At 38.5% G+C, this 27,088-nt stretch overlaps 1 long non-coding RNA gene across 1 annotated transcript in view; it reads right to left on the bottom strand.

Annotated features, from left to right (window-relative positions):
- Positions 1–27,088, bottom strand: part of LOC136171003 (uncharacterized) — a 210,942-nt gene that overhangs the window by 113,839 nt on the left and 70,015 nt on the right. The window contains exon 3 of the long non-coding RNA XR_010663730.1: positions 18,976–19,060. This is a non-coding gene — a long non-coding RNA (uncharacterized lncRNA). The remainder of the gene's footprint in view (positions 1–18,975; positions 19,061–27,088) is intronic.

The following is a 27,088-nucleotide window of genomic DNA, read 5'->3' as shown; positions in this document are numbered from 1 at the left end:
TAAAGAGCGAACTAAAAAGTACCAAACATGATCTACTGAAAAAAAAAAAACCCCAGGGATAGAGCCATCTTTGGGACTTGCAGAACAGGACGCTGCATGAGAGTGTGTGTTGTGTGTGGCAGTGTGTGGGGGAAGTTGGGCTTACATTCATGATGATCAGTTTTCTAAAGAATGTACAGTTTGAAAGCCTTATTCTTTGAAGTAGATTGCAGTTTTGTTTTCTTGTATGAATCTGTACTGGGGTCTTTCCATCAGTTATTCTATAAGGACTATTTTACTTCACCCACAGAGGACTTCAATAAATAGATACGTTGCCATCAAGTCCCTGAGGTCTATGGACTTCCTTGGGGTATAATTAATTTGAATGGTTCACTCGATCTAAACAACTATCTCAGACAGTACAAGGGGGAAAAAAAGAAATATTGTATATATTTTTCTGCAAGTTCTGGAGCCCTCTGATTATTTTTTTAAGGTGTGAGTTACATGCTACAGAATAAGAATGTCTAAAATTGAGTTACATTTGAGTACAAGTAAACCATCACTAATAAATTCTGAAACATGAAATGACTTTCAAATTCAATGAAAATAATTATTGGGTTATTTGTTTATTTATGTGTTCCTCATTTCTCTCTTAAATATGAAGTAGCTTATAGCCAAGATCACATATAAAATAAGTCTGATAGAATAAACCCAGGAGTTGGAAATGGAATTTATGAAAAGAGGCAATAGCAAATCTGTTAACCTCACAGGCTAGTACAGCTGTTCTGTGCGAGCATCAATTTTGATTCTGAGTTTCCTGAAAGGCAGAATTCAAAGGGAAGCGTCAAGAATTATTATCATTAGAAATGACGACTCATATAAACAAAATCTCTTTTGAAGGCAAAGTTTGTCTAGCATAAATTCTAAAGGAAAGAAATTTCTTCACATGTGCTTTTCTTTCAGCACCTAACTTCTCTTTTGAAAATTATTTTTACATGTACAAATGATTCATGAATATATTTTAAAACTACAGAAGTATATAGATGTAAAAGTTCAAGTTTTCCTTCACCTTTTCCATCTCACTCTCCCATTTAGAGATTACCTCTATTAAAGGTCTGGTGTATCTCATTTCTGACCATTCTCTAAAACCTTGTTTCTCCCTCCCTTTTCCAAGTATAATGTGAGTCACATATATGGATTATCTTTAGCTTGCTCTTATCTATGTTTATACCTTAAAGATCATTGATAGCAATATAAACAGTTCTATCTTGTTTTATAAAACCACTGTATGGATGTTCTAATATTTATCAGGAACTTCTGCAATGATTGCATTGTATCCAATTTTTCAATATTATCAATAGTGCTATAATAAGCATTATGTGCACGTTTATATTTTCGTGCAGTGGATGATTGTTACTTAGAAGTGGAGAAACAGGGTCATGTGACACATGCATAACAAAATGTGTAATTATCAAGCTTTTGGTGTGGGCAGTGTGTTCCACGACGCCAGTGCTCTTTGGGGAATCCTATTCTATATTGCTGAACGTAATTCCATCATGTGAACATTTTTCATGCCACCTATGGCATTTTCCTATCACATGACATGATAACATTTTATGTGCATATGTGCTCAGTCACTTCAGGTGTGTCCAAGTCTTTGCGACCCTATGGACTGTAGCCTGCCATGCTCCTGTGTCTATGGGATTCTCCAGGAAAGAACATGGAATAGATTGCCATGCCCTCCTCCAAGGGATCTTCTAAACCCATGGATCAAAGCCACGTCTCCTGCATTGCAGGCACATTCTTTACCACTGACCCACCAGGGAAGCCCTCAAAAATGCTGGCGCACAAGGATCAACTCTTTCTGAGGATCTTTGTTTCTTAATGTTTTGTAACGTGTTCATTTCTCTTTTTTCCACTTTTATTGAGATAGAATGGACATACAAAGTTGTGTAAGCTTAAGGTGTTCAACATGATGGTTTGATACATGTAAATACTGTGAAATGATTACCACAATAAGGTTAAACACCGTCATCATTTCACACGATTGTCTTTATGTGTGTGTGTATACTAAGGACATTCAAGATCTACCTTCTTGAGCAACTTTCCAATATACAGTACAGTATCATTAACTAGAGACACCATGCTGTACATTACACCCCCAGAATATATTCATCTTATAACTGGACACTTGTATTTTTGACCAACATCTCTCCATTTCCCCCATCACTCAGCCTCTGGCAACCACCATTCTAACTCTCTTTCTTTATGAGGTTTTTTTTTAGATTCCACATATAAGTGACATTATACAGTATTTGTCTTTGTCTGGCTTATTTTGCTTAGCATAATGCCCTCAAGTTCCATTAATGTTGTCACAAATGTTCTGATTTCTTTTTTTTCCTAAGACTAAATAATATCATATGAAAAGACCCCAATGCTGGGACAGATTGAAGGCAGGAGGAGAAGGGATGACAGAGGATGAGATAGTTGGATGGCATCACTGATTCAATGACTAGAGTTTGAGCAAGCTCCGGGAGTTGATGATAGGCAGGGAAGCCTGGCATGCAGCAATCCATAGTGTCACAAAGAGTCGAACACAACTGAACAACTGAACTGAACTGATACATATAAATTTTACAAATATATATATATACCACATTTCCTTTATCCATTCATTTGTTGATGTATTCATTTATTTCTTGACTATTAACATTAATGAACAGATCTTCCCAACCCAGGACTGAACACAGGTCTCCCGCATTGCAAGTGGATTCTTTACCATCTGAGCCACCAGGGAAGCCCAATAAACAGCATTAGTAAATAAATAATAAGGAAAATTTTAAGTAATTTTTCATTCAGAGTAAAAAATCTTACTAGAAAAATCTAAGTTCAGTAAGTTCCAAGGGAAAATAGATTGAGAATCAGTGCTCTAGATTGTCAATCACAAAAATAAGAAACAATTTGTTATATATAACACAACCACTGAAAGACCCACTTTTATATTTTTAGCCAGTGACACTTCAAGATGATGTGATGTCTGAAAGGAGCTTTTAATAAATTATAGATAAATCTTAGACTGAAATTATTCTTTTCTTACTTGTTTATATATTTCTGAAACGTACTTCCTGCTTCTACATCAGTCCATTCAAATATACACAAACAGAGGTTATGATTCTGCATAGACATACTTATGTTTTTAACTGAGTTTTATGATTTTTATACAGAGTGAAGTAAGCCAGAAAGATAAAGACCAATACAGTGTACTAATGCATATATATGGAATTTTAAAAGATGGTAATGATAACCATATATGCAAAACAGAAAAAGAGACACAGATATACAGAACAGAATTTTAGACTCTGTGGGAGAAGGTGAGGGTGGGATGTTCTGAGAGAACAGCATTGAAACAAGTATACTATCAAGGGTGAAACAGATCATCAACCCAGGTTGGATGCATGAGACAAGTGCTCAGGGCTGGTGCACTGGGAAGACCCAGAGGGAGGGGATGGGGAGGGAGGGGATGGAGAGGGAGGTGGGAGGGGGGATCAGGATGGGGAACACATGTAAATCCATGGCTGATTCATGTCAATGTATGGCAAAAACCACTACAATACTGTAAAGTAATTAGCCTCCAATTAATAAACATAAATGAAAAAAAAAAGTAATGCCTGAGAAGCAGAATGACTCCTTCTAGCCAGGGATCTAAAGAAATACTGAATAAAGAGAGAACCACTGAATCAAATTATAGTCTGCTTAAAAATTCTGAAGTTGTTCCTGGTCCAACTTGGACATAAAAGAAACAGGGCTTCAGTCTTAAGGTAAACACTACAATCTTCCAAATGCATGCTTCTTACTGTCTGAATTTGACATCTTCTAAAACTCACATTCAAATTCAGTTGTAATCTAGAGAAATCTTTCAATTCAATAGTCTCAGCAACTCCACTGATGCAGTTCCATTCTTCCAGCCAACTCACACAAGGGTCCTACATCAACTTTGTTCATCAATTATTCAGTTCAAACTTTGAGTAAAGGAGGACAAAAACGCAACGGCAGTTAATCACTTCAGAACTATAGGCTTTGCAAAGTAGACAAAGAATGGGTATCCCCATAAGCACAGTTATTCACAACACCCATAACCATAGAATAACTTCAAAAATTTGCCCTTGGCCTTTTTTTCTAAATGGGCTTATATTTGATTGGATACTTTTAAGAATTTTGCATGTCAGTAGGAATGAAAACATCTCATCTTTTATCCTATTCACATTTCCACAAGATATTCTCAGAGATTTTGACTTGGGAGATCTGAGGTGGGAAATTCTGATGTGGGGTCTGAAGACTATATTTGGATTACATTGATCCCATTGTGACTTAATTCCTAGACTTCTGATTTCTCAGAGAAATCATTTTCCTCATCTGAAAGGGAACCACTGTACACTCTTGATGGGAATTTAAAACTGGTACAGCCATGGTGGGAAACAGTATGGAGGTTTCTAAAAAAAAAAGAAACTAAAATAGAACTATCATATGACCCAGCAATTCTACTCCTGGATATATATATATATATATATATCCAAAAAAAAAAAAAAATGAAAACCACTAATTTGAAAAGATTACAAAAGATAAATGCACCCCAATGCTCATAGCAGTGTTATTTACAATAACCAATATATGTAAAGCAACCGAAGTCAGTATGGGTTTGTCGCCTCAGTCATGTCCAACCCTTTGTGACCCCCATGGACTTTAGCCCACCAGGCTCCTCTATCCATGAAATTCTCCAGGCAAGAATACTGGAGTGGGTAGCTGTTCCCTTCTTCAGGGGATTAGCAGACATGAAAGTCAGTTCTCAGGAATGCCAGACCCTAGGATTCAAATGACCAAGTTAGGATTCCAGAGAAATGCAACATTAGGATCCCAATCCAGGACAATGCAGGGTTCGGTCCCTGGTTGGGATCCTGGTTGGGAATTCCGAACCCAGAGATCAAACCTGGGTCTCCTGCATTGCAGGCAGATTTTTTATCTGAGCCACGCTGGAAGCCCCAAAGCAACGTAAATGTCCATTAATAGATGAATGGATAAATAAATGAATGGATAAAGAAGATATACAACAATATAGATGGACTTGGATGACATTGTGCTAAGTGAAAAAAGTCAGACAGAGAAATACAAATACTGTATGATATCACTTATAGATAGAATCTAAAGAATATAACAAAGTAGTGAACATAACAAAAAAGAAGCAGGTGCAACAGATACAGAGAACAAACTAGTGGTTGCCAGTGGGGAGGGGGAGGGGCAGTACAGGCGTGCAGGAGGTGGGAGGCACAGATTATTGGCTGCAAGATAGGCTCAAGCATTTACTGTACACTACAGGGAATATAGCCAATATTTTATAGTAACTAAATGGAAAGCAACCTTTGAAAATTCTGTAAAAAATTAAAAGAAAAAAATCATTCTTCTCATCTTACTAGTCTTTAAAGGGCAAAATCCAACAATGATTATAAGAAACCAACAAGAGAGAACTGCATCAGTAATTCCTTTACTTCCTACATTTCCCTAGATTTGAACCCTAACTTGGTCATTTGAATCCTAGGGCCTGGCATTCCTGAGAACTGACTTTCTTGTCTGCATGCTTTTACTAATATTACCCATGTTCCCTCTGGGCTACTATTGACCCACCTATACAGGCAAAACATGATTTGAATTTAATTCTACATCACCACAAATTCTAGATCATGTATATCACCACAACCATGATACTGAGATTGATATGGATCCCAGCAGATTTTTTTTTCTAGCAGATCTTAAATATCCTCTTATGGGATTTGAATCTACAATTGACTAGCAAATTCCAAAGTCTGTATAATGGAGCCATCAGCAATGCATTCCTTAGAGATGTGTTGAGAACATTAAATGAGGTGATATACACAAGGAGCTTAGCATAGTGCCTTAAAACAGAGTAAAGAATCAACAACAGTTAGCCAGAAGAAAAAGAAGTCAGATTCAAAGCAATTCCAGAAGTTCATTGAGGCAGATTTGCAGTGAAGGCTCATTTGCCCTTCTCTCTCCCCTTCCTAGGTTCTGATTCTTCTTGTGTTATATAAAAGTGAGCAAGAGAGGTTACATAAGACTCCTGATTCTCAACACCAACACCATCTAAGTTTGTAAGACTCCGAATTTACATCACCATCACTCCCCAGTTTGTAAGACTGGTAATGTACAATAAGTATTTATACCAACTAACCTCTGGGGGGCACACAGACTAGTGTGAATCCAGAGAGAATAAAAGCAGTTATTCCCAACTTAGTATAGTCCTTATGAGTATAATGCGATTAGGAATGATGCAATAGACTGCTCTCCCTCCAACAGCTTATAAAGAATCCCTTTGATATAATCTTGATTTCCTCATAGGACCTGACCCAGCAAACTGTGCATATCTATATGGTTGGTGCCAGCCTCTGGCCATATATGTTACAAGGTAAGCTAGAGAAGTGCTTACTTGGCCAAGCAGTAGTTCAGTTTCTGAGACCCAACATCAATCCACTGGGTATCCAGTCAGATCCCGCAAGATCCGTACCCTCCTCCAACATAAGGTCTGTGGTGCTCCATCAAGTTCTGGATTTCATCAGCTAATGCAAACAGTTTCTGTCTTCACCATGACTGCATTCCTCAGAATAAGAACTATGCCTTTCCTTGACAGTCTAAAGTCATCTCCATCCAAAGACCTAAAGATACTGTTGAGGTGACTAGCTGGGTACAGGGGATGGAGGAGGAGGAGTTTGTGTGGTGTCAGATCTGAAACACAAAAAGTAGTTTTGAGAGAACTCTGACACTCAGGAACTAGATATAATTATCCATCTAGTAAATCAACGACTTTCTTTCTACAAGACCTGGTTAAGAAGTTGGGAGGATACACCATAGATCCAATTTCTTACTGGACCCAAGTCATCACTCTATACAAGGTTTCAGTGCTAAATACTGGAGCATTTTTTTTTAATGCCAATATATCAGCTTTATCCCAGTCTAATCTCTGCAGGTAGGACCTAGACATCGATGTTTATTTAAATCTCAGAGACTAAAAAGTGCAACCACTGATCCAGTGGTTTCCCCAAACTCAAAAGGTTTACTACTTATTTCATTGCTTATTGTTCTACTTGGTCAGACAGCATATCTGCCTCTTATATGAGTAAAATAAGAAAAAATTTGAGGTACAGGGATTTGTGTGCTCTTGATCTGAAGGAGAAAGATCTTAGCCCTCAGAACCCAGAAAAGATGTGGTCCCTAAGACCAAGCCTGAACTCTCCAGTCATACTAGAGGTCTTCCTGACCAGTACTCTCACGAAATCTTGTTCTACTAGGGGATTCCTGGCCTGGTGGGGTAAAGAGGTAGGGTTTGTGGGGATTTTAATGCCAGAGTCTCAACTGAGGGCATGCAGTGTGAGGACCAGCTTTCTCAGTTGACTCATAAAACTGGGAAACACACAGTTGAAAGTCGTTTTCAGATAGTAAGATGCATTACTCTCCTATGGTGGCTGTAACAGAGTACCACAGATTGGGTGGCTTATAACATGAGAAATTTATTCCCTCACAGTTATGAAATAACAGTTTACAAAAGCTCAAAATCAAGGTGTTGGAAGTATCATGCTTCCTCTGAAGGTTCTAAGGAAGAATGTTTGCCTTTTCCTAGCTTCTGGGGGTTGATGACATTCCTTGGCTTTTAACTACATAATTTCAACCTCTGTCTCCATCTTCACATACCCTTCTCCCCTGTATGTAGCTCAGTGTCTAAGGGGGAACCCTTCTTACAAAGACAACAGTCATTGAAATAAGGACTGCTGTAATCCATTAGGACCTCATCTTAATTAGTCTATATCTGCAAAGACGATCTCATTTACAGGTTCTGGGGGTTAGGACTTAGACATATCATTTTGGAGGGGCATGATTCACCCTACCACACAAGGATTGGTCGTGTAATCTACTTCCTGAGAGAAATCCCTCCTTGTTGCCTTTAACTAACCTCTTGACTCTTCAGGTTTTTGACTTCTGCTTACTGGCTATATATTCTTGCCTTATCTGCTATCCCTCAACCCTAACTCACACCTCCATATGTCAGAGCAACAGCTTTTTTAACTAGGACAAATTTCGCAGAGGATGTTCTCTGTATGTATGCATTAATAATACATGCATTTTACAAATGAGGACACAGTAGCCCAGAGAACAGGATCTACTCTTCCCTGTCTGTCCACTCCAGAAGTGAGTCTCGAATTTTATTCTCATTTTAACTTCTGACCTGAGCATACCACAGATATCTGTTTCAAAATCTGCCCCATTTGGCCACCTCTTCTTTTTTCACTTTTCTATCTTCAACACCTCCCTTGTATGCCAATTACCAAGTTTGACACTTGTGCTTTTTCTCTTTTTGCTAATCCACCAACCTCACTTCTGAGTACTTATTGGCAAAATTCATTAATCCCTAAGTCTTAACCCACCTTAGACTCTGGCTTAAACCCTGTTTTTTTTTTTTTTTTTTCTTTCAATCGAAGAACATCACAAAGATAAAAATTAAACCAGGTCCCCATCATCTATGGTGAACATTTACACTATGAGTTTATTTTTTAGCAGAGTCATAAAAAAGGACCCCAAAGATATGGATCCATTCCATGATCTGTGTAGTCCATGTTCCCTTGAAACCCTCTGAGCCAAACCTACTTCCTCGTTGACCCAAGGTCCTTTATTCTGGTTGCTGCTTAGAATATGATTGGAGAACTTGGGACTTACTACATGAAAGGCAGTCTTCTATTTTTATGTTTGTTCTTCTGCATTAGAAATCCTAAGGGATGGCCTATTCACGCCTCACTGGGCCCTTAACTGAAATACCACTGGGAGCTTTTCCCCTATTTACTGACAGATTAACTGCTGTCTATTTCTGACTCAAATGACTTTTGCTTTCTGTGAACTTGAACAAATAACTGTTAGAATTATTTCCCATTCCTTATAAAATGATATGCTTATTGCTTGCTAATGTTAGGTTTAACAAGGTTGTTACCAAGTGATTAAATATCAGCCTAAATGATAAAGCATTTTATGCTTATTTGGGGCTTCCCAGATGGTTTGGTGGTGAAAAGAATCCATCTGCCAATACAGGAGACACTGGTTGGATCCCTGGGTGGGGAAGATCCCCTGGAGGAGGAAATGGCAACCCACTCCAGTATTCTTGCCTGGAAAATCCCATGGACAGAAGAGCCTGGAGGGGCACAGTCCATGGGGTCGCAAAGAGTCAGATATGACTGAGCGACTGAGCATGCACCCATGCATGCTTATTTTATCGGTTATCGGTACACGTCAATTCAGAAGGCATTTATATATTTATTGGGCACTTACTATGTACCAGCGTTGTAGCGCATGCTGGGAGGCAGACAGTAAATGCCCAATATAGGCCTGATTGATTCAAGTATAAGATATGAGCCCCACTTTCAAGGAATTTAGAGCTTCTGTAGCTAGTAGTACTTTGCTTATTTTGAATCAAAAGCAATGTACTTAAACTAAACGTTCTCAGGCAAATCTAGGCATTAATTAGCCAGAGTAAGAGCAAAGAAAAAGATAAGAAACTAATTAAGTGCTTAGTAAGCACTTAATGTACACTAAATACCAACATCATACTTTAAATTCTAAAGGTTTTATTTGGTAAGAACATTTAACATGAGATCTAGCCTTTCAAATCTTTAAGTAATTTTTAAGTCAGCCATACTATTGACTATAGCTACAATGTTACACAGCAGATCTTTGGAAGATACTGCTTTGCTTAACTGAAAGCCTGTTGATTAGTAAATTACATTTTTCCCAACCCCAGTCCCTGGCAACCACTATTCTACTCTTTTCATTCTATGAATCTGGTTACTTCAGAAACCTCACATAAGTGGAAGTGTGCAGTATATGTTTTTCTGTGACGGCTGGTCTCACTTAGCATAATGTCCTCAAGGTTTACCCATGTTCTGGCATATGGTACATATGCCTTCCTTTTATAAGACTGAATAGTATTCCATTGTATATATATACACCATATTGTCTTTATCCATTCAACTTTCAATGGATATTTAAACTGTTTCCATACCTTGGCTATTGTAAACAGTGTTGAAATAACATGTGAGCACTAATATCTCTTCAACATCCTGATTTCAGTTATTTCAGATAAATAGTCACAGCTCAGGCTTTCACTGTCTGTCACTTGGACACTTACAAGAGCTTCTTTATGGGTCTCTCTGGTTCAGGTCTCTCCCTATTCCGTTCTACCACTGCCCATCTCCACCCTCCTACACATACTACTGCCCTGACTTAGATCATAGAGCCGACCTGAGCCGGTCCCAGTCAGCTTTAGCTGCCTCACCACTCCACCTCTACCCTGACAGTTCCAGGCTCCAGTGAGGCCAAAGTTTCTTACTATTCTTTGAAGGCACCAAACTGTTCTGCACCTTGACCTTTGTACAAACTATCTTCTCAACCTTGCATAAATATCTTTTTATATTCTCCCAAATAAACATCTGTATACCATCAGATAATAAACTCAAATTCAATCACCTAGTGAGATATTCCTTGACTCCTTGAGACAGTGGCATTTCTACCCTCTTCTGTGCTCCTCTTCCTACCTCATGCTGCTGCTAAGCACTTCAGTCGTGTCCGACTCTGTGCGACCCCATAGATGGCAGCCCACCAGGCTCCACCGTCCCTGGGCTTCTCCAGGCAAGAACACTGGAGTGGGTTGCCATTTCCTTCTCCAAGGCATGAATGTGAAAAGTGAAAGTGAAGTCGCTCAGTCGGGTCCGACTCTTCACGACCCCATGGACTGCAGCCTACCAGGCTCCTCTGTCCATGGGATTTTCCAGGCAAGAGTACTGGAGTGGGGTGCCATTGCCTTCTCCAGTCCTACCTCATATATGCCCTTAACACTACTGTTAATGCACTATGAAAAGCTTTTGTTTGCACTTATGATGCCCCTTTAATCTGAGAGCTTCTTAACAGAAGGGCCACTTCTGAGCAACTGTTTTATTATGAAATGTTTTAAGTATTAGCAAAAAGTATAGTTAATAATATAATGAATGCCATGAACTCAACTTCTGGCTTTGTCATATTTGCTTCAGATCTTTTTTTAATAAGAACGTTACATACTGATTGAAGACCTCTGTGTGCCTTCTACCACTTCATTCCGTCTCTTTCCAGAAGTACCCACCACCCTGAATGTGCTTTCTCATGCCCACATATATTTTTGCATTGACTACTTGCGTATGCATGTATTATAACTGCGAGTTTTAAAAAAATGATTTACCATCCTATGTGTATCCGTCCACAATTGAATTTTCTTCTGCTATTGTGTTTTGGCGGCTTAGCCATGTACATATAGAATTGTTCTATAAACACTATCTGATTTATCTGTTTTTCACTGATTTTGAGGCCTTTTATGATTTTTAAAGTCCATGTGTCCTTGGACATATGGAATTTTCTCTAGAATGTAGAAGCATTGGGTTGTAGGTTATGAACATTTCTAATCTCAAGACATATGGCCACATTATTTGTCACAGTGATTACACATATTTATGCTACTTCCAGCAATGTAGAGAATTCTTCTAACTCCCTTTTATCCCTGTTGTGTACCAGGAATCTGGCACACAGGACATGAACTACATCTGTCAACAGTGACTGAATAAGTGAATAATGCTTGAATTTTTAAATGTGAGCTAGAGGAAACAGAAATACAAGTACTTTAAGTGAAATCACCAACAGAAGGCCTTGCTTCCTTGCTAAGTCACTTCAGTCATGTCTGACTCTGCAACCCCATAGCCTGTAGCCTGCCAGGCTCTTCTGTCCTTGGGATTCTCCAGGAAGAACACAGGAGTGGTTTGCCATTTCCTTCTCCAGGAACAGTAGGCCTAGACCTGTGCTATTTAAATGTAAATTGATTAAAAATTAAATTAAATAAAAGATTGTTTCCTCAGTTGCACTAACCAGCCATATTTTGAGGGCTCAAATGTGGCAAAGGGTTACTACCTACTGCAACAGATCACACAGGTAACTTTCTTCACCATGACAGAAAGTTCTGTTAGACAGTGCTGGTCTAGAAAATAGGTCTTTCTCTTTTTCTCTCTTTCCACCTCTTCTACTTCTTGGGCTGGAATTAGTAATTCATGATCTCTCATCTGATATTTTTTTTCAAGTTTTGTTAAAATGCACATAACATAAAATCTACCATTATAACTATTTCCACATGCACACCTGAGTAGCATTAAGAACATTTATACTGTTGTCATCTCCAACACTTTTTCATCTTCCAAACTGAAACTCTGTGATCATTAAACAAAAACTGCCCATTCTGCCCTTCCCCTAGCCTCTGGCAACAACCATTCTACCTTCTGTCTATATGAATTTAACTACTCCAGGTAGCTCATATGTGTAAAATAATAATACAATAATGTCCTTTTGTATTTGGTTAATTCCACTTAATTGCATAATGTCTTCAAGGTTCATCCACATGGTATCATGTATTGAATTTCATTCCTTTCAAAAGCTGAATAATATTCTATGGTATATAAATATCATTCTTTATTGATTTTACCTTTATCTCTGTTCCTCAGGTACCAGCTGGGTGACTACCTAACCAAACAAATGCAAACCACAGCATTAACAACTGGTACAGGTTTAATATAGTGGCCTCCAGATGCAACACTGGAAAGAACAATGCTCTGGTAATGAGGAGTGCTGGGATTTGGAACCCAGTTGCTGCACGATGGCTGGGTGGCCTTGGAAAGTTACTTTAACTCTCCGACCATCATTTTTCTCATCTAATCTAAAATAGTAAAACTTTTCTGTCATTCTAAAATCCTATGGGTTTAAGAATATTCTTCCATGTATTGACTCAAAGTCAACAAGGAAAGTGGATTTGAAGGCATTGCAGTAAGATGAGTAAGGAACATATTTTGGGGGGAAATGGCTTCTAAAACTTTCCAACCCCATACACACCAAAAAAAAAAAAAAAGGAGAGAGAGAGAGAGAGTTGGAGAGGGAGGCAGCTTACACTATGAGCAAGGCCATAATGCATTGGATACATCTATGTGTAATGTCTTCCATCTAGAGTTGAGCATGGGTCTTGGAGAATTTTTACCTATTTCACTTAATTTTCAACTAGGTCTTTGACATCTTCTACAATGACAATATAGAAGAAAACCAGTAATATACAAAAATATTGAACTTTAACTCCTCTTTTGAAAATATTATATGTTAAAATTTAGTCCCATATAATATTTCAAAAGGAGATACAGTTCAATATTTTCGTATATTACTGATTTTATTCCATATTATTATTATTCTATAGTTTATTTCCTTTGACTTTTTCCATTTATAAATGATTCTTTACACTTTGGAGATTCATTTGTTCCTAAGTGCAATTAAGAACTGCCCTGGAAAGTAAACAGTAGCAATGTGGCCAAAGACAGGAGCAGGGACTGATTACATTCTGACTGAGGAATGATGCGAAAGGAAGGACAGAACTCTGAAGGTCTCATCTTCCCACACTTTCTAAATTTCCTAAGTACTTACTTATGTTATCACTGTTATTGTCTCTGAATATTCTTCCATGGACTCTAGGCAAATAAACCAACATGTATTTTTATGCCCGTTTTCTTTATGTGTGTGTTTTGAGGATATGGGCTTCCCTGATAGCTCAGTTGGTAAAGAATCTGCCTGCAATGCAGGTGACCCCAGTTCAATTCCTGGGTCCGGAAGATCCCCTGGAGAAGGGAAAGGCTACCCACTCCAGTATTCTTGGGTTTTCCTGGTGGTTCAGCTGGTAAAGAATCCGTCTGCAATGCAGGAGAGCTGGGTTAGATCCCTGGGTTGGGAAGATCTTCTAGAGAAGGGAAAGGCTACCCACTCCGGTATTCTGGCCTGGAGAATTCCACGGACTGTATAGTCCACGGACTCGCAGAGAAGTAGGACATGACTGAGCAACTTTCACACTTTGAGGACACCTATGCCACTAATTCATTAATTTTAACTGCTGCACAGTATTATGTTTTATAAGTATTAGCACAATTTACTTATTTGCTCTTCCTTTGATGCTTAGGCTGTTTTCAATTTCTCATTGTACAGTACTGCATGAATACATGTGCGGATACTTTTAAAACCCTGATACTTGAGCCAGGTTTAAGAAATCTGCTTTCCTTGTTTTCTGGTATAAAATTTCTATGAACCCCAAAGAGTTAATTCATTCAAACTGAGTTCCTGCTGAGTGTAGAGACGCCAGGTAAAGCAGAGATAAAGTCCATGTTCTTGAGTAGGGACCACTGGAATGGGATAATTATCCACTAATAGTGCAAACAAATGTAACATTACAAGTATTATAAATAACATGAAGGAAAAGTCTGTCACCCTATAAGAATACAACAGGAAGAATGTGCTCTTGGTTCAGGGTATTGGTGTTGGTGTTCCTGAAATGGTGATGCTTGATCTGAAAGGGGAAAAAGAAATGAGACAGAACTAGCCTGGTAAGGGATATGCAGTTGGGCCACGACAGGGTGAGTGGAATCACAAGCAGAGGGAACAGCAGATGTATAGGTCCTAAGCTGGAAGAGAAAAGTTTTTTAGAGAGAACGACTGTGATTAGGACAGAATGAAGGGAAAGAAGATGTGAGAAAAACTTGAGAACTACTTGGGCCAGAGCATACAAAACCTTTCGGCTTTTAGCCTATGATAAAGGAATACCACAGACTGGTCTTAAGCTGGGAAGTGATACTACTGGATTTGGATTTTGAAACAACAAATTCACTGGTTCCAGGATGGTGAAACCTTTGTTTGGATTCCTCCTGCAGTTTCTGCTGGATCTATGTCACTGAAGCTAAACATCTTATATCACTGACAGGACTCATTCCTTCTCTTCAATAGAGACTGAAATGAGAAATGCTCATAAATAGCAGGATCTGTTCTCAGGGCAGGATGCACAGCAGAGAGAGGAAAAAGGTTATTTTCCATGAAGTGGTGAGAATCTTTAGAGAATCAGGAAATGTAAAAGTCAAATGTAAAAAAAAAAAAAGGAAATGTAAGTCAAAGTAAGGGAGAATCTGTATAAACAAGAGAAGAGGCAGGGGAGAGGAAAGAGAGATTGAGAGCCTGGCTTCGTGAGAAACCTCTTGGTCAAGCCAGTGGGTACAGAGATCAGAATGAACCAGGCAAAACCTAGGGGCAAGGCACTAGCAGAGACTTCAGTTGAAATGCTCTCTAGGCAGTCCAAAGTGGACCAAATGGCTCATAAATAGCACAACACAGCAACTAAAATCCTCTAGCCTCTGGGAGGCCTGAGTGCACCTAGACTTAGCCCATGATTAATCTCTTCTCCTTCCTACAAAATCAAAGTCATGATCTGAGACTTGTGGTACCAACATTGTCACGGCTCCTACTGGGTAACTCGCATGTGCCACTCCATGCTTCCTGGGCTCTGGCCTTGGTCTCAGCTCAGAAAACATGCTTGACAACACTACCATGACTCAACCAATTTCACTTCACCTATTATTTAACAGTATGTTTTTCCTTCTCATGCTTTGAACAGATATTTAGTTTCCAAGACAAGGGAGGAAAAAAAAGAATTCCGAGATTCAGTTTGCAGTTAAGGAAATGCTTTGCTTTGGGGAAAGAACTTTTCTAGAAAACAATGATTGTATTTGGCTTTTTCAAAAAGTATGTATTACCATAAGAATGACTCAGCCGCTAACAAAAACACAGTTGCAGAGAAGAAACTGATTGAAGCATAATTGATTATGTTGGACAATTACAAATGCCCTTATTAAATAATTGCATTTAAACCACATGATAGTTTTACAACTGATTTATAAAAACAAAATTGTGAAAGTTTAAGTGACATAATTGTTCTCAGTATCACTACAATTTTCAAATGAAGCAATTTAGCCTTAGAAGCAATTTCACTTCTCATTGTGATGTTATTTTTGTGTCAAGCTGCAAGCTTTTGTTCCACTCCAGAGTTCTAGGAAAGATGATTAACCCTTCCCTCTCCTTGGCTAAGGCAATGATGAATTTTTCTAATATACGAGTCCTTCACATTTTGCTGCAGATCCAGCAGGTTATAAAAAGAAAGATTTGCAGGCCTCCAACTAACTGTATAGTTTCCATTTAATGAGACTATAGCAGCTTCTGTATAGATGTGGGAAATGTAAATCTTTCTTAGATTGGGGCATTGGTGAACTTAGAATAAAAATGGCAAAAACAAAGTATCTTGTGTTTGAAAGTATCAATCAATAATGTTAAGACTTTGCATAGTTTTCTCTCAAAATTATATCCCTACCGGAAGCAATATGGGAAATGGCCCAGTATCTCTGGCACATCTCCTGGAATGTTAATCAGAGGTCTGTATTTTCAGGTGCATGAATAAAAGACCTTGGAACATTCAACAGATAAAAGCCAATACCATTAACATTCCTTTATTTAGTTTCTGTGAATTAAATGGTTTTATACAACTACTGTCTCGGTATCACACACACAATTCCCAAGGCATGTTCCACACTGGTAATAAGAGCTAAACCTGCTGTATTTCATTTCAGTCTTGCTGATAGCATTTATCAGCAAAATCTGGCTAAAACGGAATATGCAACTTAAGCCTGATCATAACTGGTCTGCAGAGGAGGAAAGTGGGGGATTATCTGGAGACTCAGAGCACAAGTATAAGACTGTATTGTCATTGTGTGCTATAGGCCTTTTGGCAAACTGTAGTGTAAGCCCCAGCTGACAGGCCTTTTCACAACTGACAGAGGAAAATATGAAACTTAAATTCTTCATGACAGATAAATCTGCTGAATGAAAGGAAGACCAATAGGATAATGGTGGGACAAAAAACACACTGCTTTTGGGTAACTCCCTTAAATCTACCTCTTTTGTAAATATACAAAATAGGCATTCAATGAATATCTTCTAAACTCCTACCTATCAGCTTTGCTAAGCAAGCTGTTAAGTTGGAATGATAAAATAAGCATCTTTTCTTCAACAGATGAATACAAAGTCTTATAAAACAGGGATGGCAGATTAAATTTAATATGTGGGCATGAAAGATGTTTCCTGGATGACTATCAACTGGAGTAGATTTCTTGAACCAAAGTTGACATGTTACTATTGTAGAAGGCTTATTAATTGAGATATTAAATATACCTAATCCACCATGATTGGGATTTTTGTCAAAGTTTTTTTAAAAATACAACTATTAAGTAATTGCTCTTTTCTGTCAGTGGGTCCCAAACCATGAAATGTAACTAGAGACCATCTCTTAGGATTAATATCTTTGGTCTTTCCAGTGGTGATATATACTTTTTACCCTTGTCAAGGGCCCTGGGGGTCTTTACCTTTCCCATACTAATTTATTTCTGGCATTTCTCCCTAGGAAAATTCACCCGGGTTGGCTATACAAGTTCTGTCTAATTCCAGTGATGGCCACAAACAAACTACCTCAAACCATGAAAGTCCAAATAAACTGAAAAGTAGTGTCCTGTATAGTTTTTTTTTTTTTAATCCTTGCAGGTATTTAGCACGCTGTGTAACCTCACTGCTCCTGGAGGAAGCTTGCTGAGCAGCACTGCTTCTAGGGGGGAGAGGAGGAATTAGCCCAGGCTCTTTAATACAGACTGCCTCTTCTATTAATGAATGGCTGAAGTGCCTAGGTAAATCCCAGGTTGAGTTGATAAGACAGGTCTTGTTAAGAAATCCTAAAGCAAGTTTTAGGACCCAAGAGCAAATCTGGCCTGAACTGGTCCACAAGTAATTTACGGCTAATCCTAAGCATGAAAATCAAGGTGAGAGTGGAAGCAAGCAAAAGAGGGAGAGAGAGAGAGAACATCAGGAGAATGAATGAATGAAAGAAAAGATGACACAGGTAAGAATGCTGAGGGTCATTTTTCTGACCAATATAGGTTCTTCCATTAGCCAGACAGTCCTGGAATGTCTGGCAGCGGGACTACAGTACAGTCTCAGGTCATGGGAATCTTCCATCGGATCACAGGAAGGACGAAGAAAAACAGAGAGTTAGACTGAGACGAGGAGGAGGAGGTGGCAGAGGAGAAGGAGGGGAGCCAACCTGGAGTCTGAGAGAAGAATCCAGGCGCCACAGTGTAACAGCTGCCTCAGGTATGCTAGCCAGTCTCAGCTCGTTCCCAGCTCTTTCTGGCAAGCCCTGGGCTCAAGCGTGCACACAACGCATTCGCGAGTACACACACACACACACACACACACACACACACACGCAGAACTCTGTCTGTTGTAAAGAAGATTCTGGTCTGTCCACAATAGTGCCTTTCAGACACTTACAAGAGAGAATTGGGCTTGCTGGGCACTTTTTTTCATAACTGTGGTAAAATTGTCTAAGACCTTGGTAAATAACAAAATCTACTCACATACAAAGGGATTTAACTTACTCTAAAGATTATTATGTTTTGTCTGCTGGATTAAAATTGCTCCCAAAGTTATTAGAGAAACTCGACATTAGCACTTACTTTTCTATAAAGAAACAAACCACACACACACAAAGGTGCAGCATTATACAGTAATTATCCAAAATGCTACCGCTTGGAATAATAAGGATGCTGTGTGTTTACACAGCATCTTTTTTTCCAAAGAATTCAAATAGCTACACCACTTGTATCCCATTATTCCTATCAACAGTCTTCTGTGAGCTTTGCGGGTGGCAAGGATAATTATCTACATTACACAGGGGGAATAACTGAGGCACAGAGAAACATTCAGGATCACACAGTAAGGAAATAGTAACTGTGGATTTACTATTAAAACATTAAGTGTCAAGAGTTTTGCTGTTCAAGTAAAATATATATTTCTCTTTTCCATCTTGACTCTCCATGACAATTTGCAGCATCTTTCTTTTTTGGGGACTCGTCTTCAATTCCTTTGTGTGTGAGCTCTACCTTAGCACTTATCAGAGTTGTAATACTTCATTTATTTGCCTACCTCTTTCCTGATATATTCCTGAGGGCCAGCATTTGTTCATCTCTGTTCTCCAATGCTTGAAAAATAGCTGGTGCTTCTTAAATGTCTGTTGATTGAATGAATGAAAGAAAGAAGAATGAATGAATTAAGGAACAATTATCTAAAGAATTTCTGACAAGGTAACAATAAGTGGGTATTTGGACTTAAACTCTATGTCTCATCTGATTTTATTTTTGCTGTGACAAGTATGTCCACCTCACAAGTCTCTTAAAAAATCCAGTGAATACATTTAGAGCTGATTCCTTCCCTGCCCGGGCTGTTGAATTTACTGTTTGGAACAATAAACTGAGACTTGCAAATTTAGTAATGCTCCAGATGGTCTATTGTAATTATTTTCTCCATAGCCTCCTTTTTTGATATCTAAGAAAAAGCATTTCGGTGTGGAGATTTGGGGGAGTGTTAATATATAGTTCTTATGCTATCCCCAAACCCCTGTCATCCATGAATTGAATCTTAAGGCCAGATTGTTACTTGGGGGAGGGGATATAGACCCCCAAATAACAGTAGGAACAATGATTGCTTTTCAAGGAGATTACAAATTTAATTCTCTTTTAACATTTTTTGGTGATCAATACAAAAAAGGCAAGGTAATATATGTTAATCTTTACCAGATGTACTTTATGTATCCCCTTACATTGGAAGCCTAGCAGGAGTAGAATGTCACAACAGACATTTACTGAAATACCTGGGGAAATGTAACAAAAAGTGTTAGAGGAAAATGGTCTTTCAGCTAAATTACCTAATATATTTGCTAATGGTATCTGATTTAAAAGCCATAAAAATACCAAGTTAAAAGCACATTAGAAGATGTGTTATATTTATAAGTGTTTGTCACCTTGGCAACAAAAGCTATATTCCAAATCTAACACTAGCTATGATGGGCCAAGACCTTTTAAAATTGGTAAATACTTCTTTATAGCAATGATCTGCTTTTAGCTACTGAGTGTTAGAACTAGAAAAGGCAAGTTTTTCATTGAACAGCAAGTTTTTTTGTGTGTGTGTGTGTTTTTTTTTTTTTTTTTTTACTAGCTTTCTACTATGGGTAAGATTTTTCTTTCTATTAGTAACTATGGTTTATCATTAACAAGTAAAACAACGCATTTTCAAATAAAGCTTCAGTCTTAATTTTTCCCTCTTGTATTCAGAAATGCAGATATAATAACTTGAATATTCCTAAAGCTTATTTATCAGCTCTTCAGTTTATCAACCATAGCACTGACTTTGGCCCATGGATGAAACGCCACAGGTGTATTCCATAAAGTCAACCTTATTCTACAGGAATTTATCCTCCAGAACAGCTGGGTGAAATATATATGTAAGTTTCCATACACCTTTACCTTCACACTGAGCTGCATGGGGCCTGAAACATTATCTTTCACTTTGTGTCACTAAAATTCTACTTCCTACTTACAACTCTTAAAAATGGATGATTCGGTAATGGAAATCCATGCTCTAAAAGGTGGACTTCAGATGGACCTGAAGGAGGTTTAGATAAGGACTCTTTCTATTCTTTGCTTATTTCCTAAGCGCCAATCTGATTTCCAAATCCTATTTTAAAATGTTTGGGCTACATGCCAGTCAAAGATTATAATTCCAAGAGTCTAACTAGATTCCCATGTGGTTGAACCAATTTTCAGAGTAAACCATGGAAAAGGTCTGGGTAAACACACATTCTCTGTGGGCTGTGGCTAGTCACTGAGAGCCTAAACAAGTCGTCTCTGCAGCCAGCTTGGGAAAATTCAAGCCCAACTCGTGATTTGTAATCATGCTCAGCAGGTTCTCAAATAGGCAAGCAACTCAAAGGACTGAAGGCCGTCCCTCCCAGGTAACCTTTCTAACACAAGCAGCGCGTGTCCCTCATCTGCCCAGAGGAATCAGTAAAAGTGCCCCACCATAAAGTCCATGCTGAACAGCACCCCCAGGAATATGTCACTGCCTTCTTTTTATTTTCTGAAGAACAAAGTCTTCTCAGTAAAGAGAGAAAATAAGGTTTAGTTTATGAGACAGAGACGTTAATAGTGTAGAAAGAGAATGTTCTAGAAGAGGACGGGACAAACCTCCAGCTTGGTACTAATAAATTAAGGTAGCAGCTTTGAGTTCAAATATAAACCTATAAACCATGTGAATAAGGATGACAAAATATACTCAAATATAGTTAACCAGACTTACCATACATTGATTGAAAGTGAGGAATCACATGGATTGACATGTATTCTAGTGGTTAAACACATTTTTCATCTGATAAATGTAACTAACCTCTGGAGAGTGTGTTCTGGTTATATCACCTTTTCACTAAGCCCTTTGTTTAACTCCTAACAAATCATTTACCAAGCTATAATCTGTTGGCAAAAGAATTTGTCCATTTTTACCTCTATATAATTTCTAAATAGCCTTGATGGAAAATCACAGTGCCTTGTTTAAAATCAGCATATATTGTATTATTTAAAATATTGACTACATAATCTCATTTTAATGTCCAGAAAATACAAAGAAAAGACTATTGATGGGCTGAACTTCACCAAATGTAAACACACAAGATACTTCGTAATAACTGCCTTAGTTGAGAGAAAAGCACATGAGAAAAATAAAGCATCACTCATCTTTCTTCCTACGGGGACAATAAGCCCATGAGGGAAGAGGTTGATTTTTTTGCTCAAATTTATACCCTTTACATGATAGGGAAGCAATAAATATTTGTAGAATTGAAATTGAATGTTGTATATACAAACTTCAGTAAGTCTATTTTATGCATTCCACACACTATCTACAAGTTAAGGAATGATTGTCTACACAAATATGTAGCCAAGAAAATATGTTAGGAGTAAAATAACATGATCCTTTTCCATTGTGTTGATCTTTTTGTGTGGACATGTTTGCCTTTTAGATTTGAAAGATGAATAAAATTAGGTAAAGAGGATGGGGCCATAGTCGTATAGCCCACAGTGGAAAGTGAGAATTAGAATGACAAAAACATTAAGGAGATTTTCACTTGCTAGAGTGAAAGTTGTAGGTTTGGGGCTTCCCAGGTGGCACTAGTGAAAGTTGTAGATTTAAAGTGAAGGTGTTAGTTGCTCAGTTGTGTCCGACTCTTTTTGACCCTGTGGACTGTAGCCTGCCAGGTTCCTCTGACCATGGGATTCTCCAGGCAAGAATACTGGAGTGGGTTGCCATTTCCTTCTCCAGGGATGGTCCTGACCCATGGATCAAAAACCTGGGTCTCCTGCAATGCAGGCAGATTCTTTATTGTCTGAGCCACCCGGGAAGCCCTGGTTTAGTAGCTTTAAGGGAGCAAAAAATGTAGTTAAGTAAGTAGGGTGGAAATGGCAACCCACTCCAGTATTTTTGCCTAGTGAATCCCACGGACAGAGGAGCCTGGCAGGCTACGGCCCATGGGGTCGCAAAAAGTTGGACACAACTGAGCGACTAATACTATACTATACTAAGTAGGATGGGGCCAGTTGTAGGCCAAAAAAGGAAACTATATGTGAAAAGTCAGACCTTGTATGGATTTCCTGGATGGCTCAGCAGGTAAAGAATCCACCTGCAATGCGGGAGATGCAAGAGACTTGGGTTCGATTCCTAGGTCGGGAAGATCCTCTGGAAGAGTGCATGGCTACCCACTCCAGTATTCTTGCCTGGAGAATCCCATGTTCTGGGGGGTTACAGTCCATGGGGCCACAAAGAATTGGAAACAACTGAAGTGATTGAGCAGTAGCAGCAGCAGCAGACCTTGTGCAGTTTCCCTCACATTATTCCTCATGACACAACTTTGCAATGGGTATGATTTTCCTTACTTACAGACTGCAGAGAGCCTCAGAAAAATTAAAAGCCCAGCCCCCTGGCTCTCTGCAAGTAAAGATGAGATATAACCCAACATTCTTTCCACTCCACTATATTGTATTGAAAACCTGGCAGAGAGGCATAGAGATTAACTCGCATAGAAAGCAACAGCATATAAACTAAGTCCAGAAAAATAAAATCTAAATAAACAATTAAAAAAAATACAAATGGCTCAACAGGACCCCTAACTGCCCTGGGATTTTTTTCATGTATGAAGTTCTTATCCTCAACAGGGTGACCTGATTAATTTTCAATTACAAATTTCAAAGTAGTACAGATTAAGACTGCTGCTTAGAGTATTAGTGTTCATCACTCCGGAAAACACCAGGTCTGATTTGGAAAACAAAAAATATCCTAAAGGCAGATCTGGTTACAGGAATTTAGACATTGTCTTTTACTGGCAACCTGACAAATCTGCTGCCTACTCTTCTCCTTTTGTGGTTTCCATGCTGCTTCCATACACGACACTGGCATCCCATTCGGAAGTTGTTTGTTGTGCTTTGGTTTATGTCTCATACAACAACTGCCCTGAGCCACTTCTAAGAGAGGATAATAATGACAAATTTGAAATTTTCTCCCCAGGAAAGGAGGCTGTGGTGAGAATGTGAGACGGCATTTAAGCAACTAACATTAAAGGCATTTTAATTTTCTGTTGACAAACATGACTTTCCAAATGATTTCCAGTGAAGCTTCTGGGCTGACAGCCATACAGCTTATTGAGGACTTGTTTTCTGGTTTTACAGAAGTGCTAATGAAATCTCTCCTTCTTCTGTTGGTTACTCTCAGTGGGGAAACTAATGTCTTGAAGATCACAGTGCTGTTCGGGTTCCTGGTTCCACAGCCACTGTTCTCACCTTCCTGGTGTTTCTTGCTCCCATCCCCTTAGGCCAGTCTCTCCTAACCCCAAACACGGATGTCAGAGCTGAGAAAGGAGTACTTCCAGGTGCACTGGCCCCAGTCTCAGCAGCTTGCACATCCTTCAGCAAAAGTAGCCTGGTTCTTAGGCCCTAGTTCTCTAACTTGGGGTTTTACCTTTTTTCCAGATCAGTGTCCACCTCGGTCTCCACTACGTTAATGTTTTCCCATGTTGAATACCATCCGTCTTTTTAGCTCAATAGACACCCAGTCTCTCTGAAAGAGTAAAACTCTGTTATGCTCATTATTTTTTCCACTCTGACTTTCTCTTACACTCAGAGTCTGCAGCTTCCCTGGTGCTTAATACTTGCCCTTCTGCTTTCTAGATTTCAACATCATTTTATACAATATCCTCATTTTACAGACAAGAAAATCGAAACATAAGAAAGTTGGAAGATTTGCCTAAGATCTCAATACTAATCATTGGAACTTGGGTCTACGAATTCTGAGATATATATGCTTTTATATTGTTGGGTTAAGGCTCTTAGATGCTTCCTTTTAAGATATTACTCCTTTTTATTTGCACTGTATCTAATAAGTCAAGAAATCTTTGGAAAAGAAAGTTGTCCACCAACTTAAAAAATGTTAAAAATAAAAAGAGAAATGACTACTCATGTTAAAGGATACTAGTCCATAGGAGGTTTAGTTTATAAGTTTTAAGAAGCACATTAAAAAAATATGAGCTTGTTTTATCAGTCATCCTATTTCTAAACTGTTATGATAGACCTCCATTTTATTAAAATGTTCTCTTTCCCTTTAGAGGAATTTTTGCTATAATATAAAAAGTGAGGAATTGCTTTCCATTCCAAAATAGTTGATTTTCACTATTCTGGTCTGTGAATTCTGGCTGAAAGCATGCACATTTTTATTTCTCCACATATACATCTTGCTATATTATTTCCCTCTTCATCACACCTAGAATAGTACTATCATTCCAAAAGAAAGATTTTTTTTTTTACCATTTTCTTCCCTAGGCCATTAAGATGTCAGCAGACTTCTGCTAAGTCTTTTACAGTTTAAGACACTTTACATTATACTAAAATACATGTAAATATCCAGTTATTTTTAAAATCAATAACAATGTTTTAAATGCTTCACATTTAGAGGAACTAGAGATGCCATATGTTCTTCAAGGGTTTTCATTGAACAGAATTTATAACAAAAAAAGCCATAAAGTCTTATCACTATGGATCATTTAATAGGGAATGAAACTAACAAGATGTTACAATGAGACCTGATATGATGGGAATCTGCTGAGTTCTATCCCTCCCACATGTCCTGCCTTTTCTGGAATGGCAGCGGGTGGCACACACCTGGCTGCTCATATTTACAAACTGGGTCTACACGCAACTTGTTTCCGCCTTTAACCCTCTGTTCCTGTTACGTCCCAGTCATCTGGATGTGACCCTGCTGCCCCTGTGTGCTAGGTCACCTCAGTCGTGTCCGACTCTTTGCAACCCTGTGCACAGTAGCCTACCAGGCTCCTCTCTCCAATGGAATTCTCCAAGCAAGAATACTGGAGTGGGTTGCCATGCCTCCTCCAGGGGATCTTCCCGACCCAGGGATCAGAACCACATCTCTTACATCTCCTGCATGGGCAGGCAGGTTCCCACCACGAGTGCCAGCTGGGAAGCCCACGTATACCACTTGTGGAGAACCAATTATTGAGGCATCTGACTAGATGTCTACATTTTCCAGGAAATAACTGAAGTTAAAGACAAGGCCATTTTTTTTTTTTAGTTGTTGTATCTTGTTTAAGAATGTAGTCCCTACTCAACCCTGCTCAGAAATCTTAAAGCTATTCTACTATATTTTTCTCTCAGTTTTAAAATTTTGCAATTCATGGATAAATCATCAAATCATTTTGAAGTGTGTGTGTGAACAGAGTGAAATGTGTGTGTGTATGTGTGTGTGTGTGCAGAGTGAAGTAGGGCTTTTAAAAAATTCCTGTATCAAAATAAATAAATTAATTAAAATAAATAAATAAATAAATAAATAATTCCTGTATCTAGTTTTCTCACCATATTAGAGTGACTAGTTCATGATTTCCCAACTGAGCCTCACTGCCTCCCCTATCATATATGAAGCTTCCATACTGTGTGAGTCTCTTCCTAGACATTCAATTCTGTTCTTTCAGTTTCTCCCAAGTAATAATATCACTTTATCTTATTTTTCATTGCTGTAGAATAAATTTATATCTGGTAAGGCACATCCCCTTACTTTGTTCTACTACTTCTTCAGGAGTATCTTGGTTATTCTTAGTTCTTTGTTACTCCAAATGAATTTTAGAATTCTTAATCTTGAATTAAAAGACTATCTCCTGTAACTATATTAATATCAGAAAAATATTATCATGAGGAAGTCTCCTTAATTACTATGTATTTGAATTCTTATAATACAGCAAAAAAGATGATGCTGTTAAAATGTTGCACTCAATATGCTAGCAAATTTGGAAAACTCAGCAGTGGCCACAGGACTGAAAAAGGTCACTTTTCATTCCAGTCCCAAAGAAAGGCAGTCCCAAAGAATGCTCAAACTACCGCACAATTGCACTCATCTCACAGGCTAGTAAAGTAACACTTAAAATTCTCCAAACCAGGCTTCAGCAATATGTGAACTGTGAACTTCAGATGTTCAAGCGGGTTTTAGAAAACGCAGAGGAACCAGAGATCAAATTGCCAACATCCAGTGGATCATCGAAAAGCAAGAGAGTTCCAGAAAAACCTCTATTTCTGCTTTATTGACCATGTCAAAGCCTTTGACTGTGTGGATCACAATAAACTGTGGAAAATTCTGAAAGAGACGGGAATACCAGACCAACTGACCTGCCTCCTGAGAAATCTGTATGCAGGTCAAGAAGCAACAACTAGAACTGGAAAAGGTCAGTTTTCATTCCAATCCCAAAGAAAGGCAATGCTAAAGAATGTTCAAATTACCATACAATTGCACTCATTTCACATGCTAGCAATACTATGTTCAAAATCCTTCACGCTAGGCTTCAGCAGTATGTGAATGAGACCTTCCAGATGTACAAACTGGATTTTAAAAAAGCAGAGGAACCAGAAATCAAATTGCCAACATCCATAGGATAACAGAAAAAGCAAGGGAATTACAAAAAAAAATCTACTTCTGCTTCACTGACTATGCTAAAGCCTTTGACTGTGTGGATCACAACTAACTGTGTAATATTCTTGAAGAGATGAGAATACCAGACGACCTTATCTGCCTCCTGAGAAACCTGTATGCAGGACAAGAAACAACAGTTAGAACTAGATATGCAACAATGGACTGGTTCAAAATTGGGAAGGGAGTATGTCAA

This window comes from Muntiacus reevesi, chromosome 6 (assembly GCF_963930625.1).
Source record: "Muntiacus reevesi chromosome 6, mMunRee1.1, whole genome shotgun sequence".
In the NCBI taxonomy this organism is placed as follows: Eukaryota; Metazoa; Chordata; class Mammalia; order Artiodactyla; family Cervidae; genus Muntiacus; species Muntiacus reevesi.
Note: the sequence above shows the minus strand (reverse complement) of the source record. Positions and strands in the feature narration are given on the sequence as shown.